Source organism: Phocoena phocoena, chromosome 2, assembly GCF_963924675.1.
Source record: "Phocoena phocoena chromosome 2, mPhoPho1.1, whole genome shotgun sequence".
Classification (NCBI taxonomy): Eukaryota; Metazoa; Chordata; class Mammalia; order Artiodactyla; family Phocoenidae; genus Phocoena; species Phocoena phocoena.
This window is the reverse complement of record NC_089220.1, coordinates 101,931,668-101,939,222: the sequence shown is the minus strand read 5'-3', so window position 1 is coordinate 101,939,222 and position 7,555 is coordinate 101,931,668.

The following is a 7,555-nucleotide window of genomic DNA, read 5'->3' as shown; positions in this document are numbered from 1 at the left end:
CAACCTTCTTTCTATAAGATTTGGTTTGGTCACTCCACTAATTATACCTATCCAAATCATTAGCTCATTTTGTTTCCCCAACTTAAAGTGTCCTCTCTCTTCTTAGCTTTCAAAGTCTACTCAGACCATGTCCAACTTCCCACCTCCAAACTCCTCTGTTTTTACTACACCATTTAAAATATAAGTACTGAATTTCCTCAGGTCTAAGTTTCACTTTCTTAATATTTAAAATCTTCTAGGTTTGGAATTAAACATTTTTTGAGGATTTAATGCTCTTTTCTTCAAAAGCTATTATTGAATCAATGGTGTATCTTACAATTGAGGTTATCTTAGAATCAAGGAAATGTATCCTCTTCTTTATTGTTTTTATATGTTGAAATATATATATTTTTAAAAGTTGACATTGCCTTTCCTAGAGAACCTGGTATTTTATATTCACTCTATCCCTCATTATGTTTATTTGGAACAGTGATTGTCAAACTTCAGCATGATTAACTCTTAGGTGGGAAACCTGTTAATAGGCATATTTCTGGACTCCATCCCCAGGAAGTTTCATTCAACAAAACTGGAGAAAAACCCAGGAATCTGCCGTTTTGACAGGCATCCTAAGTGACTCTGATGCTGATATGCCACTGGCCATGTGTTGAGAAATACACATCTAGAACAATATCAGATAATAACCATTTGCATTATTGAGACATATAGTTGATATGTTAAGATACATATAATAAGAATTATGACTCACTGGCTTATAATTACAATAAAAAAACCTCCGTGATTATTTATTCAATATTTACAATGTGGTGTTCTGGGGCTCAGAAGAGAATATTAAGCATGATCATGCAGAAGCAGCCTAATGTATTGGGTTGGCCAAAAAGTTCATTTGGGTTTTTCCGTAAGATGTTACAGAACTTTTTGGCCAACGAACCAATAGTAGAACGCGTGATGAACAGAGACTACAGGAACTGGGACTAGAACCTGGTCTTGCCATTGACTAATTTTATAAGCTTGGGTAGGTCAATTTACTTCTGCTAACTTCAGTTTTCACCTTTTGTAAAAGAAAAAAAAAGCAGGGGAAAAATATTAGCATGAATGATTTTGCTATGTGGTTTTGTGAATAAAATGGGAACAGATAGTAAAGCTCTTCAAATCTATTATTGTTGTCACTGCCCTCAAATTGGTTACAATCCGGTTAGGAAGACAAAACATAAACATTTGCAAATGAAATAAAAATGGGAACCTGAAGCAGTGAGTAAGGGCTACTATAAGGTGCTTCCCAGAAAAGTGAGAATTAAAAAACTAAATCAGTCTAAAATGAATCAGTTTAACTATTTGTCATAGTTCCCTTAGAAAACAGAATTCTTTCCAAGTCCAAAAGAAGCAAAAGTAAGGCCTGGAAATTAAGTCAAAGTCTGAATAGGCATAAGAAGTTGTGGCCTAATCAATTATATTATAACTGAAGAAAGCAAATAATAATAACAGAAAGGGAGATGGTAGTCTGTGTGGAGTCTAGAGAAGATCCCAAAACATAAGGGTTCGTCACAATATGCTTCAATCACCATCTAAGATTGGGGGGCACCTGAACAGGTGGATGGCCTGGCACCTGTCTGGTACCTTGATAGATTCTTGTGTGGCATAGTCAGTTGGATAGTTGGATGAACTAGTCAGTAAAATCATTCAATTACTTTATTCTGCACTGATGCCTTGCTTACCTAAGCCACTTTCAGTTGTGACTTCCCTTCTGAAGCATCGAAGATTTAAAAAAAAGAATGTATTGACTTGTTACCATGAATGTCTCACTTATAAAACAATAAGGTGACATTTTGATCAAGACGTAAGTCCCTTGAGAGTTTAGTTCCTAAGAGTTAGTCTTTGTCATCTGATCATCTCAGGTTGCAGTGAGAGAAATCAAGCTTCTTGACCTTCGAAGCCAAGAAGTAGATTCTGGACCATGGCAGTGATAATAAGGATGAATTTATCCAGTAATTCAAAAGACTAGACAACAAGATTCGGAGTCAAACATACTTGGTTTAGATGTCTGGTCTGCCCCTGCTTCCTCATATGTAAAATGGGAATCTACTTCATAGCATTGTTGCAAAGAGTTAAATGGGATCATGTATGGGAATTGCTTATCTTGGTGCCTGGCACTGCATCAGGAATATTGTCTTGGTGGTCTGGAAAACCCCAAACCAGGAGCAGAACAAATATTTGTTGAATGAATAACCAATAATTATCATTGTCACCCTGTAAAGTTTTTTGAGTGCCCTCTGCTTTGCCTCAAAGCCTCTTTATCCAAGCCCTCTGTAACATCAAAATAATAATGAGAGTTTCTATAAAGTAACAAGTGATTAACTGCAGATGAAGGATATAAATAATAGGTGTTTTGGACTAAAATGTGATTGAGATTAGGGGGCCCCAGGGGTCTAGGAAAACAGGACTATTTGGAACTTGGTCTAATTCTTAAATCAAGCATCAGAAGGTCAAATATTGACAGTGGTAGTGCAGACTGGGGTGACATTAGACCAGCCCCATCCAAGGAGGGCAGCCTCTACTCAGTTTTAGCCAACTTCTGTTTTGTGACAACTTAAGTCTGCTTAACCTTTCAGCTTTCACAGAAAATCTGGCATCTAGGTTTTAACATGAAAGCTCCTAACTGTTGAATAGTGACATATAATTAAGAAAAATTTTTTAACTACAAATGAAACTGAGCTTGTCTGTGAGTCTAATTTGGTTTATGAGCTACCAGGTTGTAACCAGCACTTTAAGACTATATATGAAATACATGTTAAAAGGTAAACTGAAGCATATTAAACATTTTAAGAGTTTATTTGAACAAAGCTTGATTTGAATCAGGAAGCATCCAATCTACAGATAGAAAGGAGCTCTGAAGAGCTCTACAAAATGAAAGGCTTTTATAGGCAGAAGAGAGTGAAAACAAGGAAGTGATACTAGGCAAAAAAAGGTGTTGGTTATTGCAAAGTTACTTTCGTTTACAGGATAGCAGGGGACTAATGGGCACATTACCTAACAAGTGCTGATCGGGTGCTTCCTGATTTACTGGTTAAAGATTCCATTTCTGGGAGAACTGAAACAATTAAGAATCTTGGTTTGTTGACATGGGGCTTAGCATAAGTGACTCCACTTTGGGTCCATTGTCTTTTTTTTTTTTTTTTAATATACTGTATGAGCAGAAAAGAAACCGAGGTGACAAAAAGCATAGAAGGGGGAAAGTTGAAGATAGTTTGGAGTTCCCAAGTGTAGTTTGATAGTGTGGAGTAGAAGTTTCATTGAAAGGAGAAGAGAGAAAAGTTTGGACAAATGAATTTTGTGGAGCATCTTGAATGTTAGAATAAGATATCAGGATTTTAGGAAGTGGGGAGGGGGTCACTCCTAGGTTTTGAATAAATTAGTAAAAGGGATCCTATTCTGGCATTAAGATTCAATAAACATTTGTTGAATATATATTTGCTTAACTCTCTGAGGTTCTGTTTTCAAAACCCCTATAACATGTGATTCATTATTATCTTTAAGAATTAGGGAAGATTTAAAATAAACAAATACAATACAGTTTGACATAGCTACTTTATAAGTATGGACATGGTATATATTAATTTTGTCTAGTGGTGAAGTTAGTGAAGATTTTACAAAGGAGAAACAGCCGTATGTTTAATAATATCTATTCCTTTACATTTGAAAGGAAAGTGACATTTATTACTTGCCTTCTAAATGCCTTTACTTGTAAATACCATTTTCCACTGTTCTCTTTTCCCCAAAAGTGGATTTTCTAAGTGCTTTTCCTCTCTGATTCCTCTTTTATACAGAAAGCAAAATCCTAACCAAAAAAAAAGTGTCTTAAAATGAATTATTGAAATTCCACATGGAGAAAATAAAATATGTAAAGATATCGAATTTAGTGTGGCCATGTAGAGACAGGAAGGCATTAGCTAGTATAAGTTAGATATGTAACAACACCTAAAATTTTACAGTGCTTGCTATATGCCTTGCAATATTTTCAGTGCCTTAACACTATTAATTTATATAACTCTCAAACTTCTGAGGTAGGTATTACTACTCTCCCCATTGTAAACATTAGGAAACTGTGGTACAGGTGCCTTAACTTACTCAAGGTTGCACAGCTGGCACATGATGCAACTAGGAAATAGGGCTGGTGCTTGGGGCATAGGTGCAGGAGAAGTGTGGACTATGTGCTAGGCAGTGGGGTAGAATTCAGAACAAGACAGACCCAGGCTTTGTTTTCATGGATTTACAGCCTAGTGAGTCATAGACATTTGGAAGTAGTAAAAAATAATCATGCAAGTGAAGAATGAGAAGATAAAGCCAAAGATGAAGTCCTGAGGAACACCAATACCAAAAGGATAAAGAGAAGAAAAAGCCCCAGGGAAGAGATGCAGAAGTACAGTTAAAAGTAAGGAGGAAGAGACCTTCAAGAGGTGGAGGAGTAAGTCGTGGAGATCACCTTTCTCCCCACAAATACATCAGAACTACATCTACATGTGGAACAAAACACCTACTGAACGCTGGCAGAAGACCTCAGGCTGCCCAAAAGGCAAGAAATTCCCCACATACCTGGATAGGGCAAAAGAAAAAAGAAAAAACAGAGACAAAAGAATAGGGACAGGACCTGCACCTCCGGGAGGGAACTGTGAAGGAGGAAATGTTTCCACACACTAGGAAGGCCCTTTGCGGGCAGAGGCGGCAGGTGGCGGAGGGGGGGAAGCTTCAGAGCCATGGGGGAGAGCACAGCAACAGGGGTGTGGAGGGCAAAGCGGAGAGATTTCCTCACAGAGGATCGGTGCCGACCAGCACTCACCAGCATGAGAGGGTTGTCTGCTCACCCGCTGGGGGGAGTGGGGGGCGGGGCTGGGAGCTGAGGCTCGGTCTTCGGGTCCGAGCACAGGGAGAGGACTGGTGGCGTGAACACAGCCTGAAGGGGCTAGTGTGCCACAGGTAGACTAGAGGGAGTACGGGAAAAAGTCTGGACCTGCCTAAGAGGCAAGAGACCGTTGCTTCAGGGTGCGTGAGGAGAGGGGATTCAGAGCACTGCCTAAACAGCTCCAGAGACGGGTGCAAGCCACGGCTATCAGTGCAGACACCAGAGAGGGGCATGAGACACTAAGGCTGCTGCTGCAGCCACCAAGAATCCTGTGTGCAAGCACAGGTCACTCTCCACACCTCCCCTCCCGGGAGCCTGTGCAGCCCGCCACTGGCAGGGTCCCGGGATCCAGGGACAACTTCCCCGAGAGAACACATGGCACGCCTCAGACTGGTGCAACGTCATGCCGGCCTCTGCCGCCGCAGGCTCGCCACGCATTCTGTACCCCTCCCTTCCCCGCCACGGCCTGAGTGAGCCAGAGCCCCCTAATCAGCTGCTCCTTTAACCCCGTCCTGTCTGAGCGAAGAACAGACGCTCTTAGGCGACCTACACACAGAGGCGGGGCCAAATCCAAAGCTGAACCCTGGGAGCTGTGCGAGCAAAGAAGAGAAAGGGAAATTTCTCCCAGCAACCTCAGGAGCAGTGGATTAAATCTCCACAATGAACTTGATGAACCCTGCATCTGTGGAATACCTGAAGAGACAAAGAATCATCCCAAAATAGAGGCAGTGGACTTTGGGAGAAACAGGACACTTGGGGTTTGCTTTCTAAATCATATTTGTTTCTGGTTTATGATGTTTATCTTAGTTTAGTATTTAGAGTTTATTATCGTTGGTAGATTTGTTTATTGATTTGGTTGCTCACTTTTAAAAAAATATATTTATATATATTTTTCTCTTTTTGTGAGTGTGTATGTGTATGCTTCTTTGTGTGATTTTGTCTGTATAGATTTGCTTTTACCATTTGTCCTAGGGTTCTGTTTATTTTTCTATTTTTTTTTTTTTTAGTATAATTTTTAGTGTTTGTTTTCATTTGGTGGATTTGTTTTTTGGTTTGGTTGCTCTCTTCTGTCTTTCTTTTTTTGTACCACTTTTCAATTTTTTTTATTTTTAATAATTTACTTTTATTTTTTATTTTAATAACTTTCTTTTCTTTTCTTTCTTTCTTTCTCTTTCTTTCTTCCTTCTTTCTTTCTTTTTTTCTCCCTTTTCTTCTGAGCCGTGTGGTTGACAGGGTCTTGGTGCTCCGGCTGGGTGTCAAGCCTGTGCCTCTGAGGTGGGAGAGCCGAGTTCAGGACATTGGTCCACCAGAGACCACGTAATATCCACCACTGGCTCCACATAATATCAAACGGTGAAAGCTCTCCCAGAGATCTCCATCTCAACACTAAGACCCAGCTCCACTCAACGACCAGCAAGCTACAGTGCTGGACACCCTAGAGAAACAACTAACAAGATAGGAACACAACCACACCCATTAGCAGAGAGGCTGCCTAAAATCATAATAAGGTCACAGACACCCCAAAACACACAACCGGATGCAGTCCTGCCCACCAGAAAGACAAGATCCAGCCTCATCCACCAGAACACAGGGACCAGTCCCCTCCACCAGGAAGCCTACATAACCCACTGAACCAACCGTAGCCACTGGGGGCAGACACCAAAAACAACGGGAACCATGAACTTGCAGCCTGTGAAAAGGAGACCCCAAACACAGTAAGTTAAACTGTGTTTCTCTTACTGTGTTTAACACAGTAAGAGAAACACACAGCAGATGAAGGAGCAAGGCAAAAACCCACCAGACGAAACAAATGAAGAGGAAATAGGCAGTCTACCTGAAAAAGAATTCAGAGTAATGATAGTAAAGATGATCCAAAATCTTAGAAATAGAATGGAGAAAATACAAGAAACGTTTAACAAGGACATAGAAGATCTAAAGAGCAAACAAACAGTGATGAACAACACAATAAATGAAATTTAAAATTCTCTAGAAGGAATCAACAGCAGAATAACTGAGGCAGAAGAACAGATAGGTGACCTGGAAGATAAAATAGTGGAAATAACTACCACAGAGCAGAAAAAAGAATGAAAAGAATTGAGGACAGTCTCAGAGACTCCTGGGACAACATTAAATGCACCAACATTTGAATTATATGGGTCCCAAAAGAAGAAGAGAAAAAGAAAACGATGGAAAAAATATTTCAAGAGATTATAGTTGAAAACTTCCCTAATATGGGAAAGGAAATAATCAATCAAGTCCAGGAAGCATAGAGAGTCCCATACAGGATAAATACAAGGAGAAACATGCCAAGACACATATTAATCAAACTATCAGAAATTAAATACAAAGAAAAATATTAAAAGTAGAAAGGGAAAAACAACAAATAACATACAAGGGAGTTCCCCATAAGGTTAACAGCTGATCTTTCAGCAGAAACTCTGAAAGCTAGAAGGGAGTAGCAGGACATATTTAAAGTGATGAGGGGGCTTCCCTGGTGGCGCACTGGTTGAGAGTCCGCCTGCCGATGCAGGGGACACGGGTTCGTGCCCCGGTCCAGGAAGATCCCACATGCCGCGGAGCGGCTGGGCCCGTGAGCCATGGCCGCTGAGCCTGCGTGTCCGGAGCCTGTGCTCCACAACGGGAGAGGCCGCAACAGTGAGA